Here is a 20,586-nt window from a genome sequence, read left to right on the forward strand (position 1 = left end):
GCATTCGACTAGAAAACTAATCAAATTGCATGGTGTGGCAATGGAAGTTACCATATTGGTGGAGATATTCCGGGTTTCCGGAGGGCATGTCTAAATTGCTAAATTTGTGATGAGTTTTTCTCAGGGTGTCCGTTACTAATCTGTAATTTTTGTTCATACACAAAAAAAAAGAAGCATTTCCAAAGCGAATGACGCACCAAGAGCTAAAATCGGCTCAGAATCAACCGAGATATGAACATTTCCCTGGAATCGGTCCTGAGGGAGGGTTCTAAGTGCGGTCAGTTCTTTCATTCACTCAAAACATGCCATGTGACACCTGTTTATTCATGTTTTTTTTTACCAATAGGCTATCTATAGACTTTAAATGGATCATTGACCACGTTGGCCACTTCCGGAGCCACCGGAGTGCCCTAGGGGGAACCTGTACTATGCGACAAATTAATTTTTACACCAAAACATGTGTGCGAAACCTCTTTCTTCATGGTTTTTTACCAATAGGCTTTCTTTAGACTTTGAATGAATCATTGGCCACATTGGCCACTACCGGAACCACCGGAGTGCCCCCCGGGGAACCTGTAGTAGGGGACAAATTCATTTTTCAAAAATCATGCCGTGTGACACCTCTTTCTTCATAGGTTTTCATCAGTAGGATTTTTAAAGACTTTAATTTGATCATTGACCACATTGGCCACTTCCGAAACCACCAGGGTGCCCTCGGGGAACCTGTAGTAGGGGACAAATTCATTTTTACACCGAATTACGCCATGCGACATCTCTTTCTTCATGGTTTTTCATCCGTAGACTTTATTCAGACTTTGAATGGATCATTGACCACATTTTCCACTTCCGAAACAACCAGAGTGCCCTCGGGGGAACCTGTAGTAGGGGCCAAATTTTTTACACCTAAACATGTCGTGTGACACCTCTTTCTTCATGGTTTTTCATCAGTAGGATTTCTAAAGACTGTAAATGGATTATTGACCACATTGGCCACTTTCTAAACCACCGAAGTACCCCCGGGGAACCTGTAGTAGGGGACAAATTCATTTTGACACCAAAACATGCCGTGAGACACCTCTTTCTTCATGGCTTTCCAATCCGTAGACTTTATTCAGACTTTGAATGGATCATTCGCCACATTGGCCACTTTAGGAATCACCGAAGTGCCCCGGAGGAACCTGTAGTAGAGGAAAATTTCATTTTTACACCGAGTTACGCCATGCGACACCTCTTTCTTTATGGTTTTTCATCCGTAGGCTTTCTAAAGACTTAAAATGGACCACTTCCGGAACCACCGGAGTACCCCCGGCGGTATCTGTAGTAGGGAACAGTTGCATTTTTACACCCAAACATGCTGTGCGACAGCTCTGGTCTCTCATGGTTTTGCATCATTTTCTATAAAGATGAATTGGATCATTAATCACATTCGCCACCTCGGAACCAGCGGAATGCCGTCTGGGAAACCATGAGTAGGGGACAATTGGATTTTTACGCTGAACTATGGCATACGACAGCAGCCGAATGCTTCTTGAAGATTAAAAAGTTGAGGGTTGTGTCCAAGGCACGACCGCATTGTTGACGTAGAACTACGATAGCAACTCCTATCCCTACCTCCCCGTGGTACCGGCCGGGAACTGTGAGCAACCTTAGGGAAGATCGGGTAACCAACCCCGGTGGGAACTTTGGTCATAGACTGACAGGGATGGGAGGGGGGGGGGGGGGATTTGCTTCAGCAAGCCTGAGCGTCTGTTCTCCAGGAGAAGCGGCTCACAACAGCGTCTGTTCCCCATGTTAGGGGCGGCTGATCTACGTCCGAGTGCCAGTGAAAGACTCTAAGCACAACTGTGCACCCTGGTCCTCCGGAAAGTTAGGAGGTTGGTGTCAGGCCTTGCGAGCCAGCCGTAAAAAAGCATTGCAACGGAAAATCTGCAACAGAGGAATACGAACCGAGACCAACGGCAACGACCCCAGCGACGAAATAGGACTTGCGATTGGAAACTCGGCACATGGAACTGTCGATCTCTCAATTTCATCGGGAGCACCCGAATACCGCGGATTCGGCATCGTAGCGCTGCAGGAGGTGTGTTGGACAGGATCCATGGGGCGAACGTTTAGAGGTAATCATACCATCTACCAGAGTTGCGGCAACACACGTGAGCTGGGCACAGCTTTCATCGTGATGGGCGAAATGCAGAAGCGCGTGATCGGTTGGTGGCCGATCGACGAAAGAATGTGCAGGTTGAGGATCAAGGGCCGATTCTTCAACTTTAGCATAATCAACGTGCACAGCCCTCACTCCGGAAGCACTGATGCTGGCAAGGACGCATTTTACGCGCAGCTCGACCACGAGTACGATCGCTGCCCAAGCCACGACGTCAAGATCATCATAGGAGACCTAAACGCTCAGGTAGGCCAGGAGGAGGAATTCAGACCGACGATTGAAAAGTTCAGCGCCCACCAGCTGATGAACGGAAACGGCCTACGACTCATAGATTTCGCCGCCTCGAAGAACATGGTCATACGTAGCACCTTCTTCTAACACAGCCTCCCCTATCGTTACACCTGGACATCACCACAGCAGACGGAATCGCAAATCGACCACGTTCTGATTGATGGACGGCACTTCTCCGACATTATCGACGTCAGGATCTATCGTGGCGCTAACATCGACTCTGACCACAACCTGGTGATGGTCAAACTGCGCCCAAAACTTTCCGTCATCAGCAATGTACGGTACCGACGCCCGCCACGGTACAACCTAGAGCGACTGAAGCAACCGGATGTCGCATTAGCATACGCGCAAAATCTCGAGGCAGCGTTGCCAGAGGAGGGCGAGCTCGATGTGTCCCCTCTAGAGGACTGCTGGAGTACAGTAAAAGGAGCCATTACCGACGCAGCCTAGAGCACCATCGGGTACGTGGAAAGAAGTCGACGGAATGAATGGTTCCTCGAGGAGTGCAGAGCGATTTTGGAGGAGAAGAACGCAGCGCGGGCGGTAATGCTGCAGCATGGGAGAACGTGGAATGGCATAAACAGAAGCGGAAACAGCAGACCCGCATCTTTCGGGAGAAAAAACGCCGCCTGGAAGAAGCGGAGTGCGAGGAAATGGAACTGCTGTGCCGTTCCCAAGAAACACGGAAGTTCTACCAGAAGCTCAACGCATCCCGCAACGGCTTCGTGCCGCGAGTCGAAATGTGCAAGGATAAGGAAAGGAGCCTCTTGACGGACGGACGTGAGGTGATTAAAAAGTGGAAGCAGCACTTCGATGCGCACCTGAATGGCGAGGAGAACGTAGGCACGGGAGACCAGTGCAATGGAGGAAACGACTACGTCAGTGCAGCAGAGGACGAAACTGACCCAACTCCCACGCTGAGGGAAGTTAAGGATGCCATTCAGCTGCTCAAAAACAACAAAGCAGCTGGTAAGGATGGTATCGCAGCCGAACTCATCAAGATGGGCCCAGAAAAGTTGGCCACCTGCCTGCACCGGATGATAGTCAGGATCTGGGAAACAGAACAGCTACCGGAGGAGTGGAAGGAGGGGGTAATCTGCCCCATTCACAAGAAAGGCGACCATTTGGAATGTGAGAACTTCAGAGCGATCACCATTTTGAATGCCGCCTACAAAGTGCTATCCCAGATCATCTTCCGTCGTCTATCACCTAAAATGACCGAGTTCGTGGGAAGTTATCAAGCCGACTTCATCGACGGCCGATCGACAACGGACCAGATCTTCACCGTACGGCAAATCCTCCAGAAATGCCGTGAATACCAGGTCCCAAAGCATCATTTGTTCATCGACTTTAAGGCGGCATACGACAGTATCGACCGCACAGAGCTATGGAAAATCGTGGACGAGAACGGCTTTCCTGGGAAGCTGATCAGACTGATCAAAGCAACGATGGAAGGTGTGCAAAACTGCGTAAGGGTTTCGGGTGAACTATCCAGTTCATTCGAATCTCGCTGGGGACTGCGACAAGGTGACGGACTCTCATGCCTACTCTTCAACATCGCTCTAGAAGGTGTAATGCGACGAGCCGGGTTCAACAGCCGGGGTACAATTTTCAGGAAATCCGGTCAATGTGTGTGCTTTGCGGACAACATGGACATTATCGCAAGAACATTTGGAACGGTGGCAGAACTCTACACCCACGAAGCAGCAAAGGTCGGACTGGTGGTGAGTGCGTCAAAAACAAAGTACATGCTAGTAGGCGGAACCGAACACATGACAGGATTCGTCTAGGAAGTAATGTCACGATAGACGGGGATACTTTCGAGGTAGTGGAGGAATTCGTTTACCTTGGATCCTTACTGACGGCTGATAACAATGTGAGTCGTGAAATACTACGGGCTCCAGAAGAAACTACGGTCAAAAAAGATTCACCCCCGCACCAAATGCACCATGTACAGAACGCTAATAAGACCGGTGGTCCTCTATGGACACGAGACATGGACTATGCTTGAGGAGGACCTGCAAGCACTCGGAGTTTTCGAGCGACGTGTGCTAAGGACGATCTTCGGCGGTGTGCAGGAGAACGGTGAGTGGCGGCGAAGAATGAACCACGAGCTCGCTGCACTCTACGGCGAACTCAGCATCCAGAAGGTGGCCAAAGCCGGAAGGATGCGGTGGGCAGGGCATGTTGCAAGAATGCCGGACAACAACCCTGCAAAGTTGGTGTTCGCTATTGATCCGGTTGGCACAAGAAGGCGTGGAGCGCAGAGAGCACGATGGGTGGACCAGGTAGTGCGTGATCTAGCGAGCATTGGGGATGACCGAGCATGGAGAGCGGCAGCCGCAAGCCGAGTATTGTGGCGAACTATTGTTGATTATGTCTTATCTTAAATGTAATGTTGTACAAATAAATGTATCTATGTATAAGAACTCTCTTTACATTCTTCTCGGAATTTTCATTAGAAATTAACCTGTAATCCTCGCCCACATTCATCAGGATTCTGTAATCCTCTTTACAATCAATATGTTTTTTCACATAGAACCAACCTAATAATTCTACTTTGAACCTAAACAATTGACTTGGCGTTGTAGTAAAAACTTTGTAAAAATACTTGCAAAAAATCCATTGGAATTTGTATCTTACATATCTTATTATCTCTAGGATTTATTCTAAAATTTCCCTTCAATAACTTTTGAATTTTCATTAAAATTAGCGAATAAGTTTTTCAAAGTGATTGTATCCGAAAAATCTAGTAGTTGAGAAGATTGTTATTTTCCAAAGAGAGAACGAAGTATATTTTTTCTCGGTTCATCATCGAAATTCACGGACTCCTCCCGGTGATTTAGAATTTCCGGCTTTTCCGCGATTTCCCGGTGCACTGGTCATCCTGTGTCCAGTATACAATAGGTCTTATCATTACTAGAGATAGCAATCTAATATCTAGTCGAAACACAGAAAACGAAACTAACTCAGAGAGTGAGTAACTTTAGCTCATTGGTAAGGATACAATTCTAAAAGCGTTGGTCACTCAGCGACATGAGTAACCTACGTAAAAGTGACTCACTCTCTGAATAAAATTCGTTTTCAGCGAATGTAGACTGCTTAAGCAAGCCTTTTGAATCAAATGTTACTAGCATGGTGAGTGAATTCTGAACTAAGAGGCCAATCATGCGATACACACTTAGAAATACCACGTGACGGAATCCATCTTTGACATAAAGGAAGAGACGTGAACAAACATGTCATGTAAATTCAAAGTGTTTTTTATGTTACTTCATACGCGAAGTTAACGATTTTCAGAGTTGGTTGGAAATGCTAACATGAAGCTTTAGTGTGATGATTTATTAGCTAGAGAATGATCTTTAGAAGAGGGTAGGTGGATAGTTCCGTTTCATACTGCCGTACTCTAACGGAACTATCCACCTACCCTCTTCTAAAGATCATTCTCTAGCTAATAAATCATCACACTAAAGCTTTTCCAACCAACTCTGATGTCATGTAAAGTTAAGTGCTCTGAGACTGAAAAGTTCGAAAGTACGTTTGATTGAGCTGAATTCCGGATCTATTATGACTCAATTTTATGTCAAAATTGAAGCTCGTATATGTCAGTCTCCTAGCACCTAAATTTAGATCAATTTTTCTAAGTATGTACCTACTTTCTGGTTGTGCTGTCAAGTTAAAACATGAAATTTGGTGCAAATTGCACACTGAGATTAACTATCCAATATCCAATTTCTAGCCGAGATGGCAATCTGAATACATTGAAAACGAATACTACTCACAGAATGAGTCTCTTTAACTGATTTGCATGGGGATTTTTTTTTAAATCGTAGTTTACTCATGCGTTGAATAACCTACGCTTTAAGAAAATTTTGCATACGAATTAATAAAAGTGACACACAACTGAGTAAAAGTTATTCACTCTCTGAGTTATTTTCGTTTTCAGTGTGCAACGCATCGAACACTCCTGTTTATCACTCGGCAGCCAAACGATGACTGCAGTCAAACTTTCTACGTTTCGCTTACTTAAGCATTTGGATTATCATTCTATGCTCCTCCTTTTTTCTGTACTTAGCTGATGTAGGTGAATTGATAGAAACAATGCTACGATACCCACGCTGCAGCGAACAAGTTCGAGGTTGACCCGTCCAACGTGCAACGCTGAATGATTATGCGGCTTTGGCTTGTGTTGTTAGGGACAAACTTTCTGATGGCTGTGTTAGGGGTGACATGTATGAGAGATTTGAATGTTTCCACATTTCTTAATTTTTAACTATTTAAATATCTGACAATTATAATGTTTGACATACCACACAATTTTTATAAAACGGCCGAATCGATCGATATACAAGTCATCAATATCCATTGATTATTGGCCAAGTTATTAGCATTTTAAGTCTGACCAATTTTCGTTGCATTTCCTTGGATTGGTTCCTCTCCCGAAAGACGTAGTCCTACGTCAAAATCTAACAATAATCAACGAAATTACAACAGTACAAAGTTGGACAAAATTTTTCTAGTACCATATTTTTCTCACAACCCCTGTATTTTCAACGTTTCTGCGCTGTACCTTTCTAATACATTTTCAATCAATTGGAATTAGGGTTATTTCAATTCATTTCACACAAAAAATGTTTTATGGGAATATGTAATCATAAGATATTATGATGATACTTTGTATTTGTTAGTTACAAGAAGAGTTTGGTATGTTTGTGTTATGAGAGTAGCAATAAGCGATTTTATCATTTTCTCTCACCCATTTTTCATTCTTCATTCTTCATTCTTCATTCTTCATTCTTCGTTCTTCGTTCTTCATTCTTCATTCTTCGCGAGCAGCGATCAGAAAACTACGTAGAAGTGCTTCCATTTATTAACGTCCTTTTAAACAAACCACCTTGAGAAGGTGGAAATAGTTCATTCAGGACGGCCAAGTCGTAACCAGACCGAGCCGGTTAGCATCCCCAGGTAGCGATAATCACAGGCTACTTCGAGAGTTGGCTATAACCTTATTGCTCTGTCATCGTCATCACGGGCACTACCGATGTATTGACAGTAGTGCTTTGGTGACAACGATGATCCCCCGTTCTTGTTCGCATTACTGACGGCAAATATCACCGCCAGCAATCCCACCGGGCACCGCGTGGAGGTAAGAATCGGAGTTCAGGTGCACAGAGGTCGCAAATCGCCGGTCAGGGCAGAACCCAACAACCATTGAAAGGCGTTCTTATGCACCTGCTTTACCCGGCACGTAGAAGTGGGAACTTTCCAGATGTTCAAGAATATTTGTACCTATATGATGTAATCATAGAATTAAGAGTGATGGAAAAAATATGGATTTGGAATAAATTCAGGGAACTTTGTAGAAGTTGGGAATATTTTGTAAAACGAAAAGGAGCTTTGTAGATGTTGAGGGAACGTTGCTATTGGGGAAAAGTTGGGAATTTAATCTAGATTTCGAGCTCTGCGATCTTTAAAGTTAGTTAGTGCGTGGAAATTCGTAAAAAATCTAGATAAATGCTTTTCAATTTTCTTTTTTCATCAAACATTAATGTTCTCGTCATTGTCTGGTTCCTCAAAAATCTGGCTAAAATTAAATTATAATCTGATTTTTCATGGTTCTTCTATAACTGAGATTCAAGATTTCTTGGAGTTTTAAAATCTTAATTTTATTGTTATTCTTATATCGAAGAATTTTCTTCTCGAAAAAATGAATATAGGCAAGTTTGTCAATTACAATTAATTACAATTTCATTTTGAAGTTCGGGTGATTCAAAGCTGGCCCATGAGCTCGAAATTTTTGGTTATTTGTGTAGTTAGTAGATAGAGTTAGTGTGAGAAGAATCGAATGAGCGTGAAGCTGGGTTTAGACAGGGCAAGTCAATTGATCAAGTCAGTTGAATTCAACGCGAATTGAACGTGTAAAACATGCCATTCAACTGACTTGAGCAACTCACTTGAATTGAAAAAAAGTTGAAACAGGCTCATCTTTTCAATCCAATTGAATTCAACTGAGTTGATCATTTGACTTGCCTAGTCTAAACCCAGCTTGAAGCGTATGCAAACGGGATCTCATTGGTTTGGCAATTTTGATACTACCGTATGCGTCATAATGTTTGCACCATTGAGCAATGTCAAAATTTAAAAAAATTCTCAAAAATCTCTCCGTGTTGACCTTGTCGCCTTCCGGAATGAACACCGGGTCCATTTTTTTGCCATCGGAAGCCACCAATCCAAACACCATAACGCTAGCAGGATGCGTTCTTGTGCTCGTCGGCCACGTCTTTTACCGGAAGAGTACTAATATATCGGTCGGTTCTGGAATTTGATACGGGATCGACGGTAAACATACTCTCGTCGGTGAACAGGATTACCGGATTTTTTCGCTTAAGGAAGCTCAAAATTTTCTTCCATCGTTCGACTCGTAACTCCCGGATGCGGTTGGTAATCATGTGAGCTTTTTTTCCGTGCCCTAGACTTCGCCCCGGAATCTTCCTTTACGATCTTCCGTGCCGTAAAGTCACTGATCCCGTGTTCCTTTGCCATTTCCTTATTGAACGCACTAGATTCACCCGATTCTTCCTTTTGATAGCAGCGATAACCCTCGATAACCTGTGGCCACCTTCGAGGATAGTTGTCTTTTCTTTTCTCGGTCTAAAACCCTTTTGACGGTCTACTGGGACACTCCCACGGCGATTGAAATGTCTATTTGCGACATTTGCGCGTGGGACATATCACGAATACGCTGCCACTTCGTCATGGTGCAACTGTCAAACTATGTAAATCATTTTCTTTTAAACACAGCCTACTATGGTATGAGCTATAGGTTACGTGCATGCAAAGAAAACCAAGGCATTGTATGCACAGGTGAAACGGGAACCTTATTTGTACGATGGTGCAAACATTATCACGCATACGGTAGAGTTATAAATATGAGATACCTAAGCTCGTTGATGGCTTGACCGTCAAGCAGTTCAGTTCGGTGTTAGCACGTACGCTGTTCGGAAAGTTCGTTGCGATAGTGTATGCGTTCTCTCTTTGGCGATGTGTGGGTGTGCTCCAAAATGGGGAAGCATCGCTCGCGAAGCCTGGTGAAGGACACGGACCCCGGTGAAGGAAGCTCGGGTGTACCAACATCCAACAGGTTTACTGTTCTTCCCAACTGTGACTGAAAATTGCAACAAGAAAAGGAAGAAGAATCGGGGCCAGTCCGATGGCACCATTATTGATCGCGACGATGTCACTGCGACGAATGGCAGTGATGTTGGAGATTTCGGTGACGCTGCCCAAACCGATAATGCTGCCGAAATGAACGCTGCAAAAGTGAAACTACCTCCATTGGTAGTGAAAAATGCCCATCTTAACGAGCTCATCGTGGATCTGGCGTCACTGGGCGTCAAAGACGAATTCAAGCTGGGCAGATTCGGCACCAGGTGATGCTCCGTGGAGTATGAATTGGTTGTCGCCCACCTGAGGACTTTCAAGGTAGAATTCTTCACCCATGACCTTCCCGGTGAGAAACCGTTCAAGGTCGTCATCAGGGGCCTACCAAACTACGACCCGAAGTTTATCGAATCAGGGACCGGTATAAGCTGGCCCTAAGTGCTGTCTATCGTCCGTTGGGAGCCATACCGGCGGCCATCGGGATGTGACTCAGTGCCAACGGTGTCTGAACTTTAGCACCCGTGACAGAAAAAAAAAAATCAAAATTCAGACATGTAACGAAAAATCTCAAACACGGACGCAACGATAGAGCGCAAATCTAACAAACGGAACATTGCGCATGCTCACATGAGCGAGCTCAATGCTTGGTTGACCGCTCACCATTTCACCAATGAAAGGAAGGGAAAATAAAAGCAGCGATAGTAAATACTCTTGCCAAATCGTTTTCTTCGTCATCTTGCAACTTGTGACCCACCAGGAGCTGAGTTCGGACCACTATCCGGTGGAGGCCGATGTGGGCTCATCTGTCAATCGATTTCAAGCTTCCCGACGCAACTACCATCGCGTTAGTTGGGAGCAGTTCCAACACTGTGTCGACTCCACTGTCGACTACGGTGTCTTTCCGGAGACGCCCGAAGACGTTGACCGGTGTCTGCGTTCCATCAAGGAGGCGATATTCCGGGCCAGGGAACAACACGTGCCAGTATCCAGACAGGTGAGCAATACTCTGAACCTTGATAGAATTACCAAAAATCTTGTTAGACTCCGTAACTCAATTCGAAGGCAATACCAACGTTCTGGCTTGCCTGTCCTGAAGACCCACTGTAATCGGCTAACAAAAACCATCCAAGCCAGGATGATGGACCTTATCAGAACTTTGTTAACAGGATCCACTCTCTCCCAGATCGTGCAAAACCCTTTTGGAAACTAACCAACATCCTTAAAAATAAGCCAAGACCCATTCCACCACTAACCCCACTGGATAGTCCTGGCAACCCAGTGGTTCATCTGATAACTCCAGAAGAGAAGGCTGCCGCGATAGGTCAACACTTCATCAGCTCCCATAATCTCGGACAAAACATCGTCAGCCCTCACGAAGCTGAGGTTGCTGTAAACGCAACCACCCTCGATCAGATTCCTAATATTTTTCCCGTGGAATCGGAGATTACGGCTGACGAACTGTTGGCCTATATCAAATCATCCAAAAAAAAATGAAGGCCCCAGGTTTCGACAACATCCTGAATCTGGAACTCAAACACTTGGGTTCCAGATTCTACAACCATGTGGCACTGATTTTTAATCAGTGCCTCAGACTTGGCTACTTCCCCTCGTGTTTGAAATTAGCTTAAGTCATACCAATCCGGAAACTTGGAAAGGATCCTTCCTCTCCTTTAAGTTGCCGACTCATCAGCTTTCTCTCAGGGATATAAAAACTGTTCGAAAGAGCATTCTATCACCGGCTCCTAACATGTGCTGAAGAAAACACTTGTTACTCGAGAAACAGTTTGATTTTCGGAAAGCTGACTCGAGTAACAAACATTCCCAGACGGAACAAGTCTGTTTCGAAAACATCTGCCGTGGCGTTGATGGAAGTTGAAAAAGCGTTCGACAATGTCTGACATGATGGCTTAGTGTTCAAATTGCAGCAGTACGGTCTTCCAATCTTCTTAGTGATGATAATAAATAACTATCTATCGGACAGGACGTTCCGAGTCTCTCTGAATGGCATCACATCGGATGCTTTCAACATCGGTGCCGGGGTTCCACAAGGAAGCATCCTTGGCCCCATTTTATTCAACCTGTTCATCTTTGATATGCCGGCTCTCCCTGATGGTGGATCGTTGTCTCTGTTCGCAGACTTGTTCCGGTCGGAGAATAATAAGATCTGCCTGAACGGCACAGTGGTGTAATGGTCGAAAGAGGTAGTCTTCCGAGGCTTAACACTAGACAGCAAGCTGAATTTCAGGGAGCACGTTGACAAATCGAAAACCAAGTGTAACATCCTAATAAGATCACTATATCCACTCATCAACAGGAGGTCTACCCTGTCCCTGAAAAATAAGCTTGCTGTCTACAAACAAATCATCCTTCCCGCAATAGGCAGCATGACTAGGCCGCCGGTCGGCATCAGATTGCACTGGTGTGGCCACTATTTGAAAAACATCCGGCCATTTTCAGGGCCACCAATTCAAAAACGGAAAAAGTTAAGAACTAAATGTTCCACATATTTGTTCCGTCCACTAGCGGTCCTATGTCAAGCTTCCGTTCGTGCCCTTAGGCACAGACCCTTCTACTTTTTTTTTTCCTTTGGTTTGTTTTCCGTCAATCTTGTTTTCCGTGCTGAGCACCAATGCTAACGACGCCAGGGAGGCAGCTCCCACACCTTACCTATCGACCCATCAACTTATGAACCGGGGACCAACGGCTTTACTTCCCTTCCGAAGGAAGGCGTAATCAGAGATGTTATGCCTCAGAACATCCCGGCGGCGCCAACTGGGATTGAACTCAGGCCTGCTGAGGTGAGAGGCAATCTCGCTACCACTACACCACCGGCGCCGCTTGTCTGAATTTTAACTATCGAGTTAAATCTCCCCTCGTTTAATTTTGAGCTACAGTTTCGAAATCTGTACAAGCTTGCATATAATATTACTAATTTAAGCGATATTGCGCTTAAATTTACACAAATTATCGTGTTAATTTACGCCTAATCTAGCGTTCATTTTATGTGCGCTATATCTCGTAGAAATTTACATAAATTTTTCAAACGGTGCAGTGCGTATTTTCATCTTGTCACTCGAAAAAACACACAAAAATGACTCTCAAATTTTCATTGTACACTTGTTCCGGCGAAAAAAAAAATCAGAAGTGCTGCCAGATATTATAAGAAGCCATTGCGCAATTTTTTTTTGTATAGTCATTGTTTGTGAAAAATACAAATGATTGATACCAATAAAGTTGTCACTGCCTTAAAAAAGGGTTAAAGTGGCACTTACTCGCTTTGGCAGAGCTGTTTTCGAATATTGTGGTATTTTTTAGCAATTCAATAAGGCCCACTATTAAATCCCGCCGCATCCTAAACAGTTCCCGTTACTTGTTCGCCGGAGTCGCTTATTCAAGTATTCGCGACTAGCCATTACTGGCCAGATTGTACTAATATGGAGTCGCATGGCTGCTAAAACTGTGTCACAAACAATCATAACTCTACTGGTCAAACCGGACCTACTTATTGCTTGAAGCAGAAAGCAAATGTGTCCGCTCATATTCCATCCGGACGAACGCGCGTGATAATTCCACGCTAGCCGTCGTAAATGCAATTGTGATAGGTCTAATAGTACAATAATTTACGTATCAATTTAATTGTCAACAAAGGTCGACGCTATAACGGCCGGCGCGCACCATTGAAGCTGATCCACACTATGCACTATCGCACCGCCGTTCAATAGTTGATAGTGTTTTAGTGGAGGGTGAAAAAGAAATCCTCTCTGTCGCTTCTCTTGCATTGCGGGTAGAAGTGCGAGTACCTACGAGTAATGCTGAGTTACCCACTGACACAGTGACAGTGAAGTGAGGGCACGACCGACGCGCGTAGCACGTGAGACTAGGTCTAGCTGGGTAACCCAAACAAAAACAATAACAATCCACCACTACCTGCGCAGATTTGCGTAGCAACGATTCCGACTTGAGTCTCTCAAACGAAAAAAAAAGAAGAAAACAGGGAAGCTACGGATCCGGTTGCCCGGAGAGAGCGAATTTAGTTCCGTAGCTACCGTCGTGAACATCGGATCGTTTTTCCGGAATTGAAGCACGCGTTTGGAGAACGGTTTGCAACAGTTTTGTGCGCGTTTCTCCCCTCTTCCAGTTGATTTTCCTACCTAGCGTAGGGGGGAAGGAAACTGGTGTTCTCTCTAGAGGGTAGGTGCGTGATGGGTGGTTGTTTTCGTCGGCGACGGCGATGGGTTGTGCTTTGTTGAGGTGTTTTTCTGGGGGTTTTTAGCATTTAGTCGATAGTTTGGAGACACGTTTCTTGCCAAGGGATCGGGAGTGCGTGCAACAGAGAAGAAATTACAGCAGAAAACTTTAGCCCGGGTTGGTGGTGGATTAGTGAGAAAAATGTGTTTTTGATGCGGGGAACCCCCCCCCCCCCCCCACCGGTGTGAGCTAGTGTGATTGATGGAAGGTGGAAAATTTTCTACAAATAGTGTGCTAGAGTGTTGAATAGAAAGTTTTCACCTCTTCACGGAACGTTCACTTTGAGTTGGTTCCAAGTTGTTTTCAATGTCAAGGGTACGGCACTACCGTTGCTGAGGAGTGTCACCTTCAGGCAGAAACGAAGCGACATGCTCCGAAGCATGTGTATGTGAATGCGATCACGATAAGTACCCGTGGACGGAGGAATTATGTCACATTTGCTGGAGGAAAAGCGCGACTAGAATAAGCACACTCGGGGAAAGCTGGCTGGGGGCAGAAGAAAGTGAAAAGTAGGAATTGGATTTGATTTGATTTGTTTGTAATGCCACCGTGTTCTCCTGTTAAGGCAAAGAACTACCGTGTGCCGTCCAAAGTGGAAGTTTTGATGGAGCATCCTGGTACATAGTGAACTTCTAACTACCCGTATAGTTAACCCATCAATAATGCATCACAAGGAAACCTGTAACCACAAACAATTTCGTCTGGGATAGAACACCCCCAAAATTTCGTGTCTACAGCTAAGCGCTTAGCTCCCACGTCGCAAAGCCCCAACGAGCGAATTCCCTGGGCACTCGTTTTTCATTACCGTCACTTTTTCACCTCCTTCTGGCGCAGCATGGCAGCCTTGTTATCCACACACCACTATCCGTTACTGCTGAGCTAGGGTGCAGGATAGCGGCGAAGCCATCTCTCTTCGCTCTCACCTAGACCCACAGAAGAGCTACGCAACCAATTCTTCTAGAAAGTCTCTCAAGAGAAGAGTTCGACGATTGTTAGGAACTTCTAGGCAGTCAGACACCGTATTTCTTATCACCGTTATTTTGTGGTGGTGAACTTCTGAATATTCAATGTCCTATGTAGGTTTCGCTTCTAGAAGACGACGACGACGAAGGCGGTCTTTTATTTTTTTCAGTTCTCAGAATCAATGGAGGCGCCATACGCGCCCGGCCATGCAAAACAACAACACCTTTTTCGGTTGACAAAACAGCTACATGTGGTTGTATTGGTGTGTCAACTGCCGGTTAGTGTTTGGAGCTGGAAGCAAGAGAGGATTGCTCTTATAATTCTGGTTGCCGATGAAGCTGGTGGTCTGTTCACATTTAGCGAGGTACTAAACGATGTTCTCTCACTGTGGGCTAATTGCTTAGTTTGAAATAGATTTAAACAATCTTTATCAAACATTCATGTTTATATTTTTAAGTCGTCCCAAGCTATTTTTTAAATCATTCATTAAGCTTCTCGTCGGATTTCCATCTTTCTTCATTAGAGGGTGGAACGGTCAAAAATTGGTCAATCATGATTAAGTGCACACTGATTTTGTTATTATATGAATTATCAAACTTTTCTTTCTTTTTGAAGTTCAATTACTACAAACTACAGGAAAATTATTTGATTAGGCTTCCGATTTTCCGAAAGCTGATCGTCAATTTGCTTTGAACTGTTTCTTATTTCCAAGAATTTTCTGAGTTTCCTTGAGGTTCCGCTTAACGATTGCCCAATATTTTTCAATTGGGTGCAGCTCCGGAAAGTTTGGAGGGTTTTATCGTAGGACTACGTCTGTGATTTCTATATGGGGGTACAGTTTGTGAAAACTGAAAATGGAACATGTAACAAAATTATGAAAGATTTTGAACGTTGATAACTCAGCTGCCCCTGGACTTATTTCAATAATGTAATGACCAATCGATCAGAAATATTTCTACGCATCTGTTAAAATTAAGACTACATCATTTTTTCCCCGAATGTCACTGTTGAAAATTGCAACTGTTGCTATGATAATTAAAATTATCACCGATTGCCTACGAAAAGCGGTTTCCTTAACACAGATTTCAAAGTTGAATTCCATACGGTCTCACCAAACGGGCGTAACAGCTTTTGTAAACAATGATTCCTATCGATGATGTCTTTGCCCCGTAACGTGGGTAGATCACCTTTTCGTGGTACGTCACGCGATGTAAGATCTACCACCGATTTCTAGTCCTGACTACTTCAAACTAGGGGAACAGGATTGTTCAGTAATCCAAGGAACACATCTTAGTCCTTGTTACTTTTTATGCCTTGTTGATAGTGACAAGACTCAGCTTTATCTACCGAGGATGATCTTGAAACAAGGAAAAAAATGAGTTAGTTGTCTTCATCTATGTGATTCCTAATTTTCTATTCGTTGTTCCCTAGTTTGAAATGGTTAAGACTAGGGTTCTGATGCATGGTCATTATCGGTGTCATACCTCAATTTTGTTGCTAAGGAATCCAATTTTGACTGACAAAGGAGCGCGCCTTTGGAGGGTGTTTCAACACTCCGAAGGGTATAAATATCGGGACCTTTCAATTAGAGTCGGATCCTTGCGATAAATGTAAGAGTGGGAACTGTAAAAAAATCGAATACTTCATCATTTCTCAATAGCGATGGACTAAATGCACTAAACTACTGACACGGGATATACAACAATAGATCAATTTACTGGTCGCAGTAGTGTTAGGTCCCGAACAGACGAAAAAAAATGTCTTGAAAGTCAAGGCTCGCCCCCGCAAATCAACATCACCATCAGGTAGGGTAAGACTTCCCTACCTAAACGTGCTGAAAAATATGTATATATTTGCAAAAATCACCATCTTAGGCTGTCCTCGGTGCAGATTAAAGGGTGGACCGGTCAAAAATTGGTCGACTCAAATTAAGCGATTTTTTTTTCAAATCGTACATTAAAAAAAAACTTGAAAACGCCTCATGTTGTAGGTCTATGCGTACAGAATGTCGCCTTTATTTTGTCAAAATGACGTTAAAGCTCAGAGGAACAGCGTATGAAAATTTTGCTCGCGCATAAGTGAAATCCAAATTATTCCCACGCAAATTGATTGTGTCAGAAATTTGATTGCGTTATAATGAACGATGAAATATACGTCAAGGCAAATTTCAATCATCTCCCACGGCTACCAGAAAAGCAAATGTTCAAGATAAGTTTAAGTAGAAACAGTTGTCAAAGTTCCCGAAAAAATACTTGATTTGGCAGGCGCTTTGCCCCTGTGGACTGAAAAGTTAAACACCGTTGGTGAGACCGGATGAAATTCAACTTTGAAATCTGTGTTAGGGAAATCGCTTTTCGCAGGCAATCGGTGATAATTTTAATTATCATAGCAACAGTTGCATATTCGTGCAATTTTCAATAGTGAAATTTTGAAAATTATAGTCTTAATTTTAACGTATTAAGAATTAAAATTCATCATCTCCGTTGACCTCAGTGCTGAAAATTTCAAAAGGTTCAACTGCTTATCATGGTGAATGAAGTACTCACACACGCAAATAAACGTTTTAAACAAGCGGAATATAGCACCGTGAAAATCATGGAGTAGTTTTCGTGCTCAAAAATGTATAACCTTTTATTTTGACGCTATTTGTTGATATTGCTGTTGTATTTGCTTCAGTGGATGGAGAACTAAAACGAAATGCATAATCCTGCGACCAATGGACGTCTGCGGGAAGGTTTAGAGCTGGAATGATTTACGCGAGTTTATTCTCTCACGGAGACTCAATGTCTTTTTCAGTCATGCTCGTGTCCGACGCTTATCTGTCCTTTGCTCGAAAGTAAAATTCCTTTCTTTCATTGGTGAACTGGTGAGCGGTCAATCGAGCATTGAACTCGCTCTAGTGTGCATGAGCAATGTTTAGTGTGTTCGATTTGCGCTTTATAGTTACGTCTGTGTTTGGGATTTTTCGTTACATGTCTGAATTCTGATTGTGACCCCTAGTATAGAAATTAAAGACTCAGCCTACACTCAGTGAGCAATCCCACTTTCTACGATTTTAGTGAAATCCTACTCAATTCGGAGTAAGTCTAATCGGTCGAGTGTCCTGGATGTTTTATTTGAGAATGGGAATATTGGTGACTTCAGCCAGTATTGGTAAGTAATGTTCCGTTTTTTTTACAATGGGAGCCAATGGAACTGTGGAAAATTTTACGGTACGTCGTAGAATTTAACGGAGCTTAAAAAAAAATCACGGAACTTAGGAGAACTTCAGGGATTTTTAAAGAAGTTCACAGAAGCTCAGAAAATTTCACGGAATTTCGGAGATATTCATGAAACTTATGCATGAGTTTATTTACCTACGAGTTTTGTCTTGTGCAATTCAAGTGCGCAATAATTAGCGATGAGATTATCGGTCATTGCTTTATATTTTGGCATTTTCAATTGTTCGTTTATGTTTGCGTTATTCGATGGAAAACTGAAGAAATCTTCATGACCATGCTTTCAATTGACAATTGAAGCGTTTTTACGAGTCTTTCCTTGAACTGAATTTTTGCTGATGTGAGTGTAAGTACGTGAAAATTGGAGATGCACGAGAATCTCAAGCGTGAGTTTTGGTTTGTAGATTTGTGCACAAGTTTATTCTTTCAGCTCTATGAATGAGATTTAGAGAATGATTTTCCAAACACTTATTACACTAGCTTACAGCATATTTGAAATTTGTACTTCAATACTCAGTAATATTCAGGCCTTGTGACATAGTTCAGGGCTTTCATGCTACTATGCTAGTTACCCGGCAGTATTTGTTGAAGCTGTAGTCATATAAGACCTAATAGACTATAATAAAAATTGACGCAAGAACTAAAAAAAAGTCAGTTTTTGAAATTCGAACTTCGACTTGCTGATTGCCAACTCGCAGCATTATTGGAGCGATCTATATTCACCTGTAGAAGAACCTCTGTAAGCATGCACTACAATCATCAAACTTTTCAACGACTATGATTGCTTAGTGTATGGAAAGTTCACGCAGTATTCATTCCACCGCCCGTATTCACACACCAAACCAAACTGTACTAGCTTGTGAAAAGAAAATGAATTGAGTCAAGACTGCCCGTTAGGCGATGAAAACGACGATTTTGGGTGTAAGTATTTTTGCTCCGGTGATTGAATTTCTTCTAGATTGAGCTCACCAGGGATGCCAGATTTTTTTTTCAGAAGTCTGCGAAAAATGTCTGTAAATTTTAGAAATGTCTGTATTTGGACTCCATAAAATTAGCAGAAATTTGACATGTCAGTTAAAGTCATGTTCGAGCAAAAAAGGCCTACTTTTAACGAATTGAACCTTATTGTAGTTGAGAATGCATCCATTTACACCGTATACGTTAAAAGCAATTAATAAAAAGATAAATTACGATAACACGACAAATGAAACGGCGCCGGTGGTGTAGTGGTAAGCATGATTACCTCTCACCCCAGCAGGCCTGGGTTCAATCCCAGTCGGCGCCGCCGGGATGTTCTGAGGCATAACATCTCTGATCACGCCTTCCTTCGGATGGGAAGTAAAGCCGTTGGTCCCCGGTTCATGAGCTGATGGGTCGATAGGTAGGGTCCAGGTGTGGGAGCTGCCTTCCTGGCACGTCAGTAGCATTGGTGCTCAGCACGGAAAACAAGATCGACGGAAAAAAAAACAAATCAAAAAAAAAATACACGACAAATGAGGTCGACTTAAAGTTGAGATTAGTTCACTCATATTCTTGAAAACTAAAACTCATAGACTGAGTAAAATTTAAAATGTTGTTTAGAGGTCGCTCCGACGAGATTTTTGAAAAAAAGTAGATTTTTTCAATAAATATTTTTAGTTCTTTAAATTTTAGTGAAACCTCACCCTTTTATATTTTTTGCATATTTCCAAAAGTCCAAACTAAAAGAAAAAAAATTGCTGCGGCATGTTCTGTGTCCAATTTGTTAGTTAAAATTTTTCAAATTCTCTAAAATGTTATTTTTTTTGGTAAATTGCTGCATTCAATCATCAAAAGTGGGGATCAAACATAGCGCTATTATCAATCAAATTCTACCGAAAAAAGGGAAATATTACGTGCAAAAACTTTGCCGAACACACTTTAACCTCATTTGAGCCGTTAAAAAAATTATTCGTGATTTACTGTGGAATGAAAAGGGACATTTATGCATATTTTCTTGTATAGTTACATTTATTTGCAATATAATTCAATAACATTAATCAAATTGAACATCAACGAAAAATCAAGTTGTTAAGTAATCAAAAACTGAAGTTTTGAAGGAATTGTTCTGGGTTTCACGGTTTTCTGCTACGACCATTCGCAGATGATGTATCTCTTGGTCAGTCTTTGGACCAAATTTATTATAATCTCCAGCTACTCCAAGAGGTCGTTCCGTAGGATCGTTAACGACACACAAGCTGTCACATTTTGTTTTCACAGCAAGACAATAAATCCTGCTGTTCAAGTTCCTGGGATCCTACTCATGCAGGAAACTACAATCAAGCCGCAAAACTTCGAAGAACTTCAACGATTGTCCGGGGGCCGCCATATTGGATTTTTGTCCACCATCTTGGATTCCAAAATGGCGGCGGATGTAAGTTTTTCACTTCCACTCATCGACCGCCTTCCGTAGATACCCATATTGCATGGGTTTAGATGAATACTCCCTGTCCGGGGGCCGCCATATTGGATTTTGGTCCGCCATCTTGGATTCAAAAATGGCGGCGGATGTCAATTTTCCACTTG

The 20,586-nt window shown here is 43.1% G+C and overlaps 1 protein-coding gene across 3 annotated transcripts in view; it reads left to right on the forward strand.

Moving 5' to 3' along the window:
• The first annotated feature begins 13,683 nt into the window (after positions 1-13,683).
• Pde6 (phosphodiesterase 6) overlaps positions 13,684-20,586 on the forward strand; it is a 388,896-nt gene continuing 381,993 nt past the window's right edge. For 2 of the 3 annotated variants that reach the window (XM_065222466.1, XM_065222469.1), the window contains exon 1: positions 13,723-13,804. The gene's annotated coding sequence lies outside the window, so the exon portion shown is untranslated. Of the gene's footprint in view, positions 13,805-20,586 lie in introns of all 3 variants that reach the window. The other variant, XM_065222467.1, reaches the window with a different exon arrangement.

The sequence above is a fragment of the Ochlerotatus camptorhynchus genome, unplaced genomic scaffold (assembly GCF_037179485.1).
Source record: "Ochlerotatus camptorhynchus isolate MF236.1 unplaced genomic scaffold, CSIRO-AGI_Acam_v1.1 ptg000170l, whole genome shotgun sequence".
In the NCBI taxonomy this organism is placed as follows: Eukaryota; Metazoa; Arthropoda; class Insecta; order Diptera; family Culicidae; genus Ochlerotatus; species Ochlerotatus camptorhynchus.